We start from the raw sequence: 16389 nt of genomic DNA, 5'->3' as shown, positions 1-16389 counted from the left end.
TAGCATATCAGGATTGTTTGGAGTGTTGTTGTGTTTCATTAAGATTGGTCTTAGCCTTGCATGAGATTAAGATCAGGCTGAAGAAAAACGCCTAATGTAATTAACAAACAATGGCAACAAACACACCTTTCTAGTATACCATCGACTACACCTCTAACTAATATACCACACACACCACCTTAAGCAATGGCTGAAGAAAGAGAGTCTCCTCTCTCTGACTTTTACAAAGCCTTGAGCGATAGCCCTAAATCTTGCATCGTTCTATCAAACCCAGTGGGGGATATGATTTCGAATTCCCCCGAATATATTTAATTTGTTACCCGTTTTTCATGGGTTAGACCATGAAAAGCCTTATCAACACATGCGTAGGATTGACCAAGTCCTTACTACATTTCACCATCCTACGGTTGGTGCTGAACAAATTAAACTAAGGGTATTTTCCTTCACTTTAGCTGATAAGGCGGCGTCTTGGTTAACTACCCAAGTGCCAAATTTTGTGGACTCGTGGGCTAAACTTGTTCAACTATTCATGGAACATTTTTACCCACCACTGAAAACAGATGAAATGCTTTCCAAGATTCATTTCTTTCGACAGAATCCTCATGAATCATTTTCAGAAGCTTGGAATCGTTTCACCGATCTACTTATAAAGTGTCCACATCATAACCTCGCGAAAGACACGTTAGTTCGTGCCTTTTTCAAGGGACTTCTACACCACCATAAAGAAGTCCTTGACATAATGAATGGGGGTAGTTTCTTAAGTAAAGGAGCCTCAGAGGCTTATAAATTTTTAGAAGATCAGACTAAGCGTAATAATAACTGGGGGGGTAGTGACGATTTCTCCCGTTCCGCTAGTTCTTCTACAACAGTTAAAGCCTCCGGTATGTTTGAGATGAAACCCGATCCGGAACTGAAAATTTTAATCGAATCTCTAACTAAAAAGGTAGAGGCTATTTCTGTTCAACAAACGTCGATCCCCATCATGAATGTCAACACCAATCCATGTAATTTCTGTTTAAGTCCAGAGCATCCCGACTCCTATTGTCCTCTCGCCTATGAACAACCACTACACCATAACAGGCTATTTGCAACGGCAAAAAACCGTTGTGAATAATTTTCGCAACGCTTTTAAAAGCGTTACCAAATAGGGCGTCGGTAAAGTGTTGGAAATATTTGCAACGGTTTTTTTGCGTTGCAAAACCAAATTTTCCAACGGTTATTAACCGTTGCAAAGTGAAAATTACTAACGGTTAAAAAGCGTTACAAAGCAAAGCGTTGCAAAAGCAAATTTTCCAACGGTTATTAACCGTTGCAGAGTGACAATTACTAACGGTTAAAAGCGCTATGTAATTTGATTTGTAACGATTATTGATTGATGCTTTAATATTTATTTTTGCTTTGCAACGGTTTACAACCGTTACTAATATGTTGATATGATAAAAAAAAAAATTATTTTAATTTTTTTCCTGCCCTTAACCTGACACCTCCTGATTTCATATAGAAACAAATAAAATTACAAATGCTTTTTCATACCATTTGACAAATAAATAAACACAAGCAAACGCTTGAAAAAAAATATTATATTCATTTAACCATATATATAATTTCAAAAGAGTTTTGAGGGTTACAAATTCAAATTTAATAAGGGTTACAAATTTCTATACGATTTTCCAAGCAATCCCGAATCTTCAAAAATGCAATAAGAAGCATTGAAGCATTAGTGACAATGGCTTCACTCAATATAAATCCTAGTGCCGCTCCACAAAGCCCATCTAATTCCAAAAAAATCACAAAACAAATAATGAACTCAGAAAAACAATCATATTAATTAAATTCATGCAATAAATTAAATACTTGACCCCAAGATAAAGCATTTGTTGTCTACTCCCATATCTCAACGACAGAAACAATGATTACATAAAATCGGTGCATAAAAAAAATACCTTATAGTAACTTGACGAGTTGAAAATTGAGAAAATAGAGAGTGGAGTTTAAATTTTTACCTTGATGAGGAGCTTGAGGTAAGTATGACTCATCATTGGGAAGCAATTATTTTGGCCTTCTTCCAAAAGCGCTCCCACATGTCGGTAATATCAGTTGATCCAATAGATGTGTTCTGATGGAGACCAGCAATCCTTCTCTAGAAAAAGGAAATTCATCTTAGATAATGTTTGTGACTTGTGAGAAAAAGAAAAAAAAAAGTTGTTAGTACCTTAATTAGTTCGGCAATCATGACGCGTTAGCATTTAAAGTCCCAGAATTACATTAGTAAAACTCCTCACTCGATCACCACTAACAGGTAAGAGTATAATAGTCATATTAGACAGAGGTAGAGTTTCCTAAGAGTCTCATGGACAATCCTAGTGAATCCTTAAACAAACAACATAAACGAAGGGACACTGAGGAGCCTCCCCGAAATGACACTAACTGCTAGGTCTAGGAAATCAGCCAAGTGCCAACACAACCCGACTCTAACGGAAGCACTAATTAAGGTGGTGAATTGAACGTCTTGAGAGGACCGGAGCTTCTCGATAAGAAAGTTACTTCCAACGATCGATCAATGAAAATACTTAAGGGCTTAATCAGGCACATAAAACACATACACGACGCATACACGGGCATTAAGCCGGGCAATCACAGTTCATAGGAACTTCGTTATTAATTAGAGTAGAACTCACATTCTAGGAGATCTTTTTCTAGTGGATTATGACCTGATTGGCTTAGTTATAAGATAGAGTACGTAAAAGACCACAAAGAAGTATGTTTGCCACCTAAATTCTATATCTTGGCGGTAGTAGTTTTCACCGGATAGGCATTTATGGTTCTGCGGTTTCTATCATGCTACTAACACCACTAGTGCAAGAGAATAGGCATTTACAAAATCAAAAAGTTATATATAGTTATATATTCAAGAAAGGTGGTTGGCCTATCTTTTTTTGGGATGCTTTGTGATTCTATGAAACTAGTTATATATTCAAGAATGATAAACAACAAAAACTTCGAGAAAAGTGCACAAAACCGAAAAATAAAACAGATTAAGATACTAGCAGTTCTAATGAGTGGCAATACTCATATATTCTACCTTCATCAGAATTATGTCATCAATCTTCGGGATCATCCTCACGCGATCGTTTTGCCAATGTGATAGCTACTGGTGCTCACAAGCGGTGGTGAACCACATTTTCCAAGATATTTGTAATCTGCCCTTTCCTCACATTGATCTCGATTATTGATCTCACCACTGCATGTCGGTTCGAGCTCACACGATAGCTATTGGGTTCAAACCTGCATTCTCAGCAAAGAGTATATGGAATAACTTCAAGAGCCTCCATAAATGACCGCGACACAATAACTTTCCATCCCATGCAAGACCTTAGCCCAAGCACCAAGCTGCCTCGGACAAATCGATTTCCGGGCGACCACCACCAAAGAATTAGAAACTTCTTGGTCACCAAACATCGGATCACACACAAAGCATCATGTAGACTCCTCTCAGCCTCATCCGGAACCAACCGATTCGACCCACGAACAAGCACCGTCGTTGTCCTTCCCATATCCTTAATACCAGTAATCTTCACAATCTTCCCCCCATCACCAAGAGAAACCTCTTCCACACAATCAGCACGACCCATCTTCTCCTCGCGAAAATGTTCAATATTCGCAATAGGCAAGCAATTCAGAGTCTTGGTAATAAACTCAATAGCATCCCTCTCCACATCCTTAACCACCAAAATCTTAGCCTTAGAAAGATAATGCAAAGACAGATCCGTAACCAAGCGACCCTCAAAAATACTCTTACGAATCAACAAAACATTACACCCGTCGCCTTTATCTTCTTAATCATCCCCAAAATATAATTCCTCTCCTCCTTCAAAATCCTATCCATTTTGCATTATAATCCAAAACCACAATACTGCTCAATATCGGTCTTGGGTGGCGAAATCTGAAATCAATCACAAAGAATCTTAGCATTCTCAACACGAAGTTGCCCACCAAAGAATGACTAACCTTCTTATCAAAACCAACCCTTTAACCAACTCCGTATCGTCAACAAATCCCACCAAGTTTCTTAACAATCTTAACATCTCTCAAATCAACTAAATCAACTTTCACATTATCCACCACGGATAAAACAAAGATCAACGACTAACGGAGCAAGTAAAGTTGAATACTGACTAACAACTTTACTATTCAAACTAGTACTAGCACTCTTAACTAACGAATCGCGATCCGATAGCTCAACCGGTACAGCCATAGCAGTTAAAATATCAACAGTTGAGGTTGAGGTTAGACTTACATTAGGAAGTTGAGGTTAGATTCAAATGATAAACAAAATAAATGGTCACATTCTCCTTTTATGTTGGGCTGCAATTCACTTTTTTGCTATTTTGGCAGATCAAATTTTTTGGGAACCAAGTTTGTGATATATGATAGCCAGCCTCCTCATGCTGGAGCCACGGTAGCCAAAAGTCGCTCTAATAGGCTGGTGGGTTTGAAACAAGTCTCTCCTAGAGTACCTGCTGGTAACTATCCAAAGAGCTCGGATTACGTATGAGTTAAACGCCTTAGGTTCCGGTGAGAATTTGTGCAAGTAGATGTATATGGATTCACATGAGAGCTTACTCGTGGTCTATAAATGTGTTAAGTCCTGTATGACTGCTTGTTAATATATGTAATTTCCTTTATGCTTATGTCTTGAATAACAACTAATCCCAATAGTTTAATTATTATGTGGAGCAAGTAGGGGCCCTAGAAGAATGCACGATTAATACCATGAATCACGATCCCCTCTGCAAATTGAAGCGAAGGAATGGCTCCTACAAGGCGGAATTTCTACCCAACAACCGGATTCATTACCATCAATCCCATTTTTCAGATCTAAATCAACTCGTGTAGATCCTAGCTAACTTTTTCTTGTTTATCGAGACATAACTAACTTTTTGAGTCTAACTATGGCGATAATTGGGTAACACTTGTTCATTTTCATAATCGGTAAGAGTATGAACAATTATGCCGATTTTAAGAGCTAAAACATAAAATGAAGATGGAGCTCGTACTCTTTTGACGGTCATAATGAGTATGTTACTATCTAAGTCTTCTTTGCAAATTGGAAGAAAGTGAATTGAACTTTACAAATCAACATCACCTGACTTAATATTGGTATAGCCGGGTCCCGGAAGCATTGCTGAAAAGGGGTATGCAAAACTCATTAGTACACAAAAATTAATAATGCACCAACTAATTGTACCTTTCCACCCTTTAAAAGCTCAACAAAGGAGAACAACACGTCTTTGCTTATGGTGCTCGATATCGACTTATATAAAAGCAAAGTTTCACTTGTATCAATAAACCCCGGAACAAAATGGAATATACATTTCAGTTAGTCCGAGCATTGAATTTGAATAATGATCTCTACTTAATCGTGAATGCCTCGCCTAAGTGTAATACTAACTACGATCTAAGTTTCAGATATACCTCCAATGAGACATCCCAACAAAGAAGTCCAAGGGCTTCTAGAATACCAATTAGCACAAAAGAAGATTTGGGAAGGGATAGCATTTCCTTCGTCCGAAGTCCAAAGACAATATCTTGCGAACAAGATGGAAAAGTATATACCAACATACCTGCATATAAGAAGTAAAACATTAGTGAAAGGGCAAAGCAACATTTATCTTAACCAACATTCCAATTCCCACCTTGATACAAATATACTTTGTACAATCTAGTCAGTCTATGAAACCAAATACACTCAAACTTAATTTTCACAACCAAAGAAAAATACCCAAGTCCCAAAATACACTCAAACTTAATTTTCACAATCTAGTCATCATACCGCCCCCGCTTTTGATCTCGATGCCAAAATCTCAAAGAACCATAGCTTTCTTCGCATCCATCGCCATAATAACCAACAAGATTCTTGGCACATTTCTCAAATTTGAAATTCTAGAAGTAGAAATCAAACCCCCAAAAGTGCAATCAAAGCAACAAAGATCATAGATGAATTCAGCCCTAACCCCTCTTCAACTCAAAACTATTTTTACCCTAAAAACATAATAGGAAGATGGGCACTACTTGATTGGGGTTAGATTTTTCTTACTATTTAGGAGAGAAATCAGAGAATTTGAGAGAGGGAGGAAGCGTGCAAATGCTACAACAAGTGAGTGAGAGCTTGAACAATAAAATGAACAAATAAACTAACCTGAAAGGTCTTACCTTGAGAACTGAAAAGTTAGGAAGAAAGGACGGAGCTTGAGCAAATTTGAACAAATCCACTATTTTTCGGGATCCGAAAGTGCAAGTAAAGCAAGGATAAGGTGCAAATCGAACTTTCATCTCTTTCAATCCATACACGATGAGCATAATCATACCACGACTTCCTCCAAAATTAACCAATTGAAAACAGGTTTTTATTGAATGGCCAACATAGAGTAAAACCAAGAAACCCCATTTCTCATATACTAAACCCCCTAACCCTAGGTTTAGAAATTATAAAATAGAACTAAAAAGGGGTGGTAAAATTGCATATTGTGGCTTCCAAACCCCGTCTCTCTTTCTCCATTTCATCGTGCTCTATAATCTATATGGTGGTTCTGGTACACAAGTGTGTTTTCTTTCAGTAATGGTCTAATGGAACTGTAGAATGAAGGCTTCTCTTTGTTGAAAAGGAAATAAAGATAAGAAACCCTAACCTAACCCAGCGGCTGTGAGAGAGAAAGAGAGGTTTTCTATTTTGACATACCGACGACGATTCTTTTTTGTTTATCTATTTTTGAAATTTCGAAGTTGTTTTGGTTTTTTGGATTTGTAACACTTCTCCAACGCTTTTTAAGCGTTAGCAATTAATTCCGAAAATTCACTCAAATAAACCAACGCTTTACAACATTGCCAACGCTTATTTAGCGTTGGCAATTTACTAACGGTAAATAAGCGTTGCAAAGCAAAAAAGGTGCGTGTTGCAAATATCCTATTATGGTGTAGTGCTATCTGTACTAGGGACTACCGGTGTATAATTAGAGCTATATCTTCAGATGGTATGGTCATTTTTGCAATTAAGACCTATGTAGTAAAAAGTCTAGACGCTGGAAGTGAGCCTAGGGGATATGCGATGGGCCTAGGCACACAGGGGTGAGACTAGGAGATGGATCTAGGCAAGCCTTTGATTGAATAGACTAAGACCGAGATATAGAACTGTATTAATGTGAGGAGAGTCGACCCGAAATTTTCTTTCCATGCGAGAACTCATTGGTGAAACTAAACTCACTCTCGAAAATCCACAATAAACTAAATACTGGTGAGGGTCCCGTGTGTTTCTATGAAAACTTACAGACTAAAAATTGTATTCACGTGTCCCCGAGAAAGTTGGATCCAAATCCTGCATAGCATAGGCATAATGACTAATTAAATTCTACTAATGTGCTATAGAAAGGACAAAATAATAATAATAATAAGGAATTAAAAGAAAATGAAGAGATGCCGGATAAACCTGATATTTCTCCAGTGCATTGGTTATTGCAATGGCGTCGCCTTTTACTGAGTTGGCGAGAGACCAAAGATTGAGAAGATACCCTTTGACACTGTACTTTAGAAGGTTATTGTTGAGTGAGTGACGCGCTATCTCTTCATAAATCTCAACCGCCTTTGCATATCTGCAAGTATGTGCATATATTTGTTTAGTTAATTTTTTTTCTCTCACAAGTAGAATTCGTCATTATCAGGGGCAAACATTCTCAAATAATGTTTACTCTTGCCAAACATGCAACTAATGCACTGCAAGCCTGACACTTGAGTATGAGGCATCTGAGTCCCTTTAGGACATGTTTTTGGCGATGTGGATACCCAGATGATGCCTACAAATAAAAGGATTATTAATACTTAGCATGACAGAAAGCGCGTGTTAAGTTGGTGGCCACCGGAGTTTTTTCTATTAACTGGTGCAATCTTTTGAGACACATCCACGCCTTGAAAAGGGGATAGGGTCTCTAAGCATCATAGTCAAACTAGTATTGACGACAAGGTTTTATGTGGTATTGTTCCATAACACCGATAATAGAAGGGTTCACAATCGACTTCTTTGGGAAGTGAATCATGGAATACAAACAACCCCAAAGCCAAGTATAAAACAAAAAACAAAAGCAGAATGAAGAAGTATCAACGGGAGGAATAAAAATAAATAAATACAAGGATTCAATAATCAATATCATAATTAAGGAAAGGAATTTCTTTTCCAATTGAGCAAAGAAGACAAAATTTTTTGCAACTTGCAATACCTTTGGTTTGCGTAAGGGTAACTTCTTCACTTGAAAAAATATCTGCTGCTCGTTCTAAGTAAGCAATAGGCTGAAGAAGATCTTGTTCAGTCTCATATAACTCCCCAATTTCCTGCACAAAGATGTGCTTCCGTGTCATTACACACATTTAAACTCACATGCGCTATGAACTACATCAAATCAATCCTAAATATCTATCTATATGCATATTCCCTTCATTGTGAAAACTTGAGAGTCCCACGCTCAAGCATAATAGAAAATAAAAAAATTCATAGGATTATACCAAATAGGATAAGTTATGCATCTAGAGCCCACACTTTATAATTTCAGACATGAAATGGATTTTTAACAGAATATAGGGATTTCACCTTGGCGTGTCTTGCAGCCATATTTAGTCTGCCAATTTTTGTAAAACAATTCACTGCATTTTCCAAGCACGATATGGCCTCTGCACACGGCCCAATGTAAAAAGGAGCAAAGAAGATGAGATGAGTTCAAAAAATAACATATAGAATGCCAAAAGGACATACAACTATTCAGACAAAAAACTAAAAGAATAGTCAAAAGAAGAGGCTGTAACAAAAGAAGTTCACATAAATGTTTGAGAATCAGACATCTGCACCAATTTCAATGGTTCAATTTTCAATATCAATATATTGTCTTCATCTTTTATGATAAAGCCATCTCTATTTAGATTATTAGTGTGTGGGGGAAAGAATATTAGCATTCAAAAGAAAAAGAAAGAGAAAAGGATATCACGGACCAAACTACGGTGCAGTTTTTTTGAGAATCGACAACAAGCTTCAAAAACAAGAAAGAAAACACTTAGGGATGAGAAGCTCGACATGCTTTTTTTCTATCTCTAAGAATAAAGTTTTTTACTTTACTATGGAAAATAAGATATTTATAATCAGGGCGAGGAAAGCCAAGTATGAAAAGAATATGCTACACACAAACGTATAGATAGCTATGTCCAAATACAAGACTTAGGTTTCTTTGGATGGTGGCGTTTTCTAAGGATTCACCCTTTATTAGCATTTTCTAAGTATTAAAACAGAAATTCCTTAAGAAATTTGACAATACTAGACCAAACCCAAGAATCGGCTTTTGTTTACCATCACAGAAAGTGACTCAATAACATGACTGAGAATATATAAACACTTTGGGCTAACAACAGAAACACCTTTAGGAGAGATCTTTTTGTATGCATTTTCAGCATCGACATATAAAAGTCGTGACGGCTTCATGTTTGTTTGTCAAAAGTTTGTAAACCAATAAAAAATCAATAAAGGTAAAGTAAAACATGACTGAAAAAACATCTACATATCCATTAATGGAAAGTCCTATACCTTCAAGTGACAGTTAAGATACCATTTTGGAAAGTATACCCTATCATTATATGGCTGTAATCTCAGAAATGCAAATGCCACCAAGAAACCAAATGCTGTAAGTATATTAATTGCCGCTGCCACTCCTATGTCCTTAAACGTAGCCATCTGTCCCCTGCAAACAATTAAACTCCCACAATCTAAATTGACAAACAATCCATCAACTACATACACTTGTTTAATTTAAACTCTTTCAACGCTAAAAAAAAAAACAGTTCAACAAAGAAGATCCAACAAGTCACGAAAAAGAAAGGAGTGGTTGGTTAGTTTGGTTACCTTAAAAGTTTACTTTACTTTACTTTACTTGTAGTTGAAACAAAACAAATGAACAAAAGAAGTAGAACCTGTTCAAGAGGTAAACCGATATTCTCTATAAAGATTAGGAACTGAAAAGAAACCGAAAGAGAACGGGAGTCGTAAAAGTGTGAAAACGGTAAGAAGGTTTTTATCATTTTGTTTAATATATAGGGAATAAAAACAAGTTTCAAGTTTTAAGAAAAGCTCACTATTTTCATTGCTAATGGAAATAGAAGAGGAAAGGTGAGAAAGTAGTCACCTTAAAAGCGGTAGTGGCGAGACTTTCACACAAGATTTCAACGGGTTATGACCGGTGGGTGCGTAATCTGGCAGTGAGAGAGAGGGGAGGAGACCTAGATTAAGCGGTGAGAGAGAGAGAGAGGAGAGAGACTAAAGTTATCTTTTATATTTCGACCGAAATAATAGAGCACGATTTTTTTTGGTTTCTCTCTTTCGCGAAATTTTTGAAATTTTGATTTGTAACACTTTTAAAACGATTTTTAAGCGTTGGAAATAAATTCATGAAATTCACCCGAATTAAAGCAACACTTAACAACATTACCAACGCTTATATAGCGTTGGCAACTTGCTAACGGTAAATAACCGTTGCAAAGCAAAAAAGGGCTGTGTTGCAAATATCCTATTATGGTGTAGTGAACAACAATCACAACAAGATAATGTTTGCTCGATTAATAGTTTTCCTATTCCTAACGCCCCTTGGAGATAACATCCCAACTTCACTTGGAGAAATAATCAACAAGCAACACCCCCAGGGTTTAATAATCAAAATGTTAGGCAAGCAAACAATTATAACCAAGCTCAACCACGACAAGGACAAGGTCAGGATAATTATAATTATAACAACCAAGCGCAACCACAACAAGGTCAAGCACAAGGTCAGGGTAATTATAATAATTATAACAATAATAATTATAATGCTAATAGAGGTATCGTTCTAGTAAATAATAACTACCAAAATTCACCCATTAATAATCAACGTGACATAGTTCCTGTCACACAACCTAAAGCTAACACTCTTCCACAACCGGATCGTTTCGATACCTTTATACAATCTCAACAACAGATTTTACAAGCCATCCAACTTTCCTTATAGCAGCTAGCTCAAGAGAAAGTACAACCCAAAGGTGTGTTTCCAGGACAAGCGATGCCTAATCCGAAAACACCAAACATAGCCTTTGAGGTAAATGGTAATACTAGTACGGAAAATGAAAGCATATGTGAGCTAAATGCCATCTCCACTCTCCGTTTTGGGAGAGTGGTTGATAACAAAGTAACTATGCCTATAGTTACCCCACCAGTTGTCCCTACACTGCAGATTGTGTTAGATATCGTAATAAAAACTGAAGAGCCTACCCCTGTAGAGGTACCAGTTAAACTGCAACCTAAGAAACAAAAAGCCAAGGGTAAACATCCTGTTGATCATTACGCTAAATATAGAGAGAAACCACCGTTTCCCCAGAGATTAGCAATGTTAACTAAAGATACGAATTTCGATGAGATTAGAAAAGTTTTCAAAAATCTAACGATAAACCTTCTTTTTCTTGAAGCGATAAAAAAATTACCTCACCATGCTAAGTTTCTTAAAGAGTTGTGCACTACTAGGCGTAAGACAAATATTCCTAAAGACGCCTTTTTACCTGAACAATTTCCAACTTTAACGAACCTGATGGAATCGTTAAGTACAAGGACCACAGGTCATCCCATCGCATAATGCACCTTAGGAGATTCCCACACGACGACCACTTTACTAGACTTGGGGGCGAGTGTTAACTTACTCCCATATTATCTATACAAACAAATAGGTCTACAAGAGATGCAACCCACATAAATGACGTTGCAATTAGTGGATCGATCAATTAAGTACCCTAAGGGTGTGGTTGAAAATGTGCTTGTTAAGGTCCAAAATTTCTACTATCTTGCTGATTTTGTTATCCTCGATACAGAAGTCGCTAACGACTCTGTTCCGATCATTTTAGGGCATCCCTTCTTGGCGACTGCCAACGCGCTTATAAACTGCCGCGATGGGTCGATGTCCTTGTCTTTTGGGCCATCTTTTGGTTGAGGTAAATATTTTTAAACTGATGAAACAGTTACCAGATTCGTTTATAGATTGAGAGGTTAGCATGATCGAGAGCTTAGCTCAAGATTACTTTAATAACACGTTTCCAGAAAACCATATGCATAAATTCCTTTCTTTTGGAAGTTCAGATTTTGTCGATGACTCCTACATAGATGAAGTCGACACCATTTTCGAGTCTACACAAATCGTAGACCCTTCGGTTGCTTCTTATACAGAGTTTGAAGACCTGCTGCCTAAGCAAGTATTCATTACTCAAGATGAGGACCCTCCAAAAGCATTTATCTATATTCCTCCCACCTCGGTGCTTAAACCTCTTCCTCCTGAGTTAAAGTATATTCAACTTAATCTGGATGGTAGTCATCCGGTAATTATATCTTCTCTGTTATCAAAGGAGGAAGAGACACGATTGATCAGGGTGATTAGGGAACATCATTTTGCGATTGGTTGGTCCCTAGCCGACATTAAGGGAATTGACCCTAATGTGTGCACTCATCGTATCCATTTAGAGGATAACACAAAGACTTCCCGCGAACCTCAGCGTCGTTTAAACCCTGCCATGAAAGAAGTGGTCAGGGAAGAAGTCTTACGGTTACTCGATACGGGTATTATATACCCAATCTCTGATAGTGAATGGGTAAGTCCCATTCATGTAGTTCCAAAGAAATCAAGGATTACCATGGTACGTAATGCCAAGGGTGAATATGTTGCCAAGCATGTCCCTATGAAATGGAGGATTTGTATTTATTACAGACGGTTAAATGCCATGATACGAAAGGATCATTTTCCTTTACCCTTTATAGATCAGATGCTTGAACCTCTAGCTAGTCATGTTTTTTATTGTTTTTTGGATGGCTACTCTGGCTATTTCCAAATTATTATTGATATTGATGACCAAGAAAAAACTACCTTCACATGTCCTTTTGGAACATACGCCTATAAACGAATGCCTTTTGACCTTTGTAATGCTCCTGGTACCTTCCAGCGGTGTATGCTTCATATATTTAGTAACATGGTAGAGTGTTTCATGGAAGTGTTCATGGATGATTTTTCTATCTATGGAGACTCTTTCACTGAATGCCTGTCTAACTTGTCTAAAGTTTTAACACGATGTGAAGAGAAGAGTCTCGTTTTAAATTAGGAAAAATGTCACTTCATGGTGAAAAAAGGCCGCGATTACTAGGTCACATCATTATCTAGTGATGGCATCGAAGTAGATAAGGCCAAACTAGATAAGATAGCAACTTTACCTATACCACGGACTGTCCAGGTGATATTAGAAACCTTTCTAGGCTATCTTGCGGGTTTTATAGGCGTTTTATCAAAGATTTTTCAAAATAGCTAGACCCTTAACTAATCTACTTTTAAAGGAGGCCATCTTTGATTTTAATTTTAACTGTAAACAGGCTTTTGAAACTTTGAAAGCCGCCTTAACTTCCGCACCCATTATACATCCTCCCGATTGGTCTAAACATTTCGAACTCATGTGTGATGCTAGTGATTATGCAGTTAATGCTGTCTTGGGATAGAAACTAAATAATAAATCAACTGTTATTTATTATGCTAGTAAAACTCTAAACGATGCTCAAAGGAATTATACAACTACTTTGAAAAGAATTCTTAGTCATGCGTTTATGTTTTAGATAAGTTTAGATCCTTATTTGGTTGGTTCTAAGACTCTAGTTTACACCGACCATGCAGCCCTTAGGTACCTTCTCACTAAGAAGGATGCTAAGCAGAGATTGATCCGATGGATTCTCCTCCTGCAAGAATTCACATTAGAAATAAAGGACAAACGAGGGGTCGAAAACGTAGTTGCCGACCACTTATCTAGACTTACAAACGACGATGAAAGTGATTCTGACTTCATACCGGACTCTTTTCCGGATGAGCATTTGTATGCTATATTTTCTGCACCATGGTATGTTGACATTGTGAATTATTTAGCGTCTGATATTATTCCTTATAACTGGTCAAGAAATAAACGTAAGAAGTTTTTTGCTAGAGTTAAGCTATACTACTGGGATGAGCCCTACCTTTTTAAGTATTATGCGAATCAGATTATTTGTCGTTGTATTCCCCAGTGGGAATATAATGAGGTACTCTCATTCTGCCATGAAAAAGAGTGGGGTGGCCATTTCAGTGGTATGAAAACAGCTGCTAAAATTCTACAATGTGGGTTTTATTGGCCTGCTCTCTTTAAAGATGCCCAAGTGCATTGCAAGGCGTGCATTCGTTGCCAATAACTTGGGCGAATCACGAAGCGTAATTTGATGCCATTGAATCCAATCATTGTGGTAGAAATTTTTTACGTATGGGGCATTGATTTCATGGGTCCCTTTCTAGTTTCCCACAGTTTCATTTATATTCTAGTTGCCATGGACTACGTGTCTAAATAGATAGAGGCCATGGCTTGCCGTAGCAATGACCATAAGACAGTTGTGTTTTTCGTAAAAGAGTATATTTTCTGTCGATTTGGCATTCCCAAGGCCATCATTAGTGATGGAGGAACACATTTTTGCAACAGAGCTGTTGTATCACAAGTAAAGAAGTATGTAGTTACACATAAGGTAGCAACTCCGTAGCATCCACAAACTAGCGGACAAGTAGAACTTTCTAATAGGGAAATCAAAAAGATCTTAGAAACAACTGTAAATCCTGATAGGAAAGGCTGGTCGAAGCGTCTATCGGATGCCTTATGGACGTATAAGACTGCTTTCAAAACTCCTATAGGTATGTCTCCCTTTAGACTTGTATTTGGGAAACCTTGTCATTTGCCCGTTGAATTGGAGCACTGTGCTATGTGGGCTATAAAAAACCTTAACTTCAATTTTGATGAGGTGGGTGTCAAGCGCAAGTTGCAATTGAATGAGCTTGAAAAAATCCGCAGCAACTCTTATGATTTCACAAAGGATTATAAAGCTAACATGAAACGTATTCATGATAAGCAAATCTTGCGCAAAGAGTTTGTGGTAGGTCAAAAGGTCTTACTATATAATTCCCGTCTACATATTTTTCCAAGGAAATTAGAAACCTGTTGGTCTGGTCCTTTTCTGGTTACTGAAGTCACCCCTTACGGGGCAATCACATTGGTAAATCCCAAGGACAACAGTACCATTCAAGTTAATGGCTAATGGTTGAAACATTTCCACGAGCTATTGTCCCCTGATGTAGAGGAAGTATTTTTACAGGACCCTGTCTACGAGGACTGACCTTTTTCATTGGTGTACTTCCTTTAATTTCTATATATTTGGTAAGTGCATCATTCAGGTAACCAGGCCTTCCCTATGGAGTGTGTGGCTATAAGTACCGGATCCTAAGTCCACGGTTAACATAATTCACCTTTTCCACTCTTGCATGTTTTCTCGGTTTTTGAGTCATGTCCCTCTATGGTGTGAATTATGCTTTTATTGCCTTCTTGTTTTTCTTACATTACAAATTTTATTCATAAAAAATAAAAAATTGTTAAAATCACAAACATGGTAAGTTAAGAAGTCTCGGGAATCTGACTTTAAAAGACCCACTTTTAAAAAAAACAAATTTCTAAACTCTGTTGTCAAAAATTTGTTTGGGGGTGGGGTGTTCGGTTTCCATCCTGGATTGTTCAACTGTCCATTTGTGTTGTTTAGGCCGTTTAATCGTATTCCGATCCGGGTTGACATTATCTATGAAATTAGATTTCATTTGTTCGCATAACTTACATCATGCACGCACTTCGATGTATTTTCCATCTTCTTACATGTCACCAATGGTCGGACTAGAGCGTTTTATGGATCATTGGATTGGAAATTCTCTCCTGATCATTTCCATACCATATTCGCAAAAATCGGCCCGGTAACGAAGCGGCAATTTAAGTTTGAAGTTACGTGAAATATCGAAAAACAAAATCGGAAAATCAAGTAGGCTTGGGCCCAACCTCGCGCGCACGTGCAGCGCATGTGCGTCTCCTTCTTCTACCAACAGTCGTGTTTCATTCTCCAAACCGCCATTACCAAACAACAAAGCTTCAAAAACCTAACCTAAATAAAAAAATAAAAAAATTAACCTAAATACACCCACGCCCAAAGTTAAAACCCACCCCAAATCTCCTCCTAACTACAACCACCACCACCTCCACCAACTTAAACAACCAAAAACCACCGAAAATTCAAAAATTTTGACTGCCACCACCACCACCACGCCTCCTGCCATTATTTTTAGTTAGGGTGTTTCAAAACAAGTCCCCCTACCTTATTCAAACCCACACATCTTATAAAAACTCCAATGGCTCAAAGACGTCGGATATTGCCGGAGCACACTTTTACTGTCGACCACTTTGCGTCGTTTTACGGTGACGAGA

The 16389-nt window shown here is 37.6% G+C and overlaps 1 long non-coding RNA gene and 1 pseudogene across 1 annotated transcript; both read right to left on the bottom strand.

Annotated features, from left to right (window-relative positions):
* Positions 1-2035: 2035 nt before the first annotated feature.
* LOC147494053 (T-complex protein 1 subunit delta pseudogene) lies at positions 2036-5668 on the bottom strand (annotated as a pseudogene).
* Positions 5669-8283: 2615 nt separating this feature from the next.
* On the bottom strand, positions 8284-9493 carry LOC147494052 (uncharacterized). The gene is made up of 3 exons (XR_015200343.1): positions 9451-9493; positions 8636-8715; positions 8284-8379 (listed from the first exon to the last, which is right to left on the bottom strand). It is a non-coding gene; the product is annotated as an uncharacterized LOC147494052 (long non-coding RNA).
* Between the last annotated feature and the right edge of the window lie 6896 nt (positions 9494-16389).

The sequence above is a fragment of the Coptis chinensis genome, chromosome 6, assembly GCF_015680905.1.
Source record: "Coptis chinensis isolate HL-2020 chromosome 6, ASM1568090v1, whole genome shotgun sequence".
Taxonomy (NCBI): domain Eukaryota; kingdom Viridiplantae; phylum Streptophyta; class Magnoliopsida; order Ranunculales; family Ranunculaceae; genus Coptis; species Coptis chinensis.
This window is presented reverse-complemented; position numbering and strand designations above follow the sequence as displayed.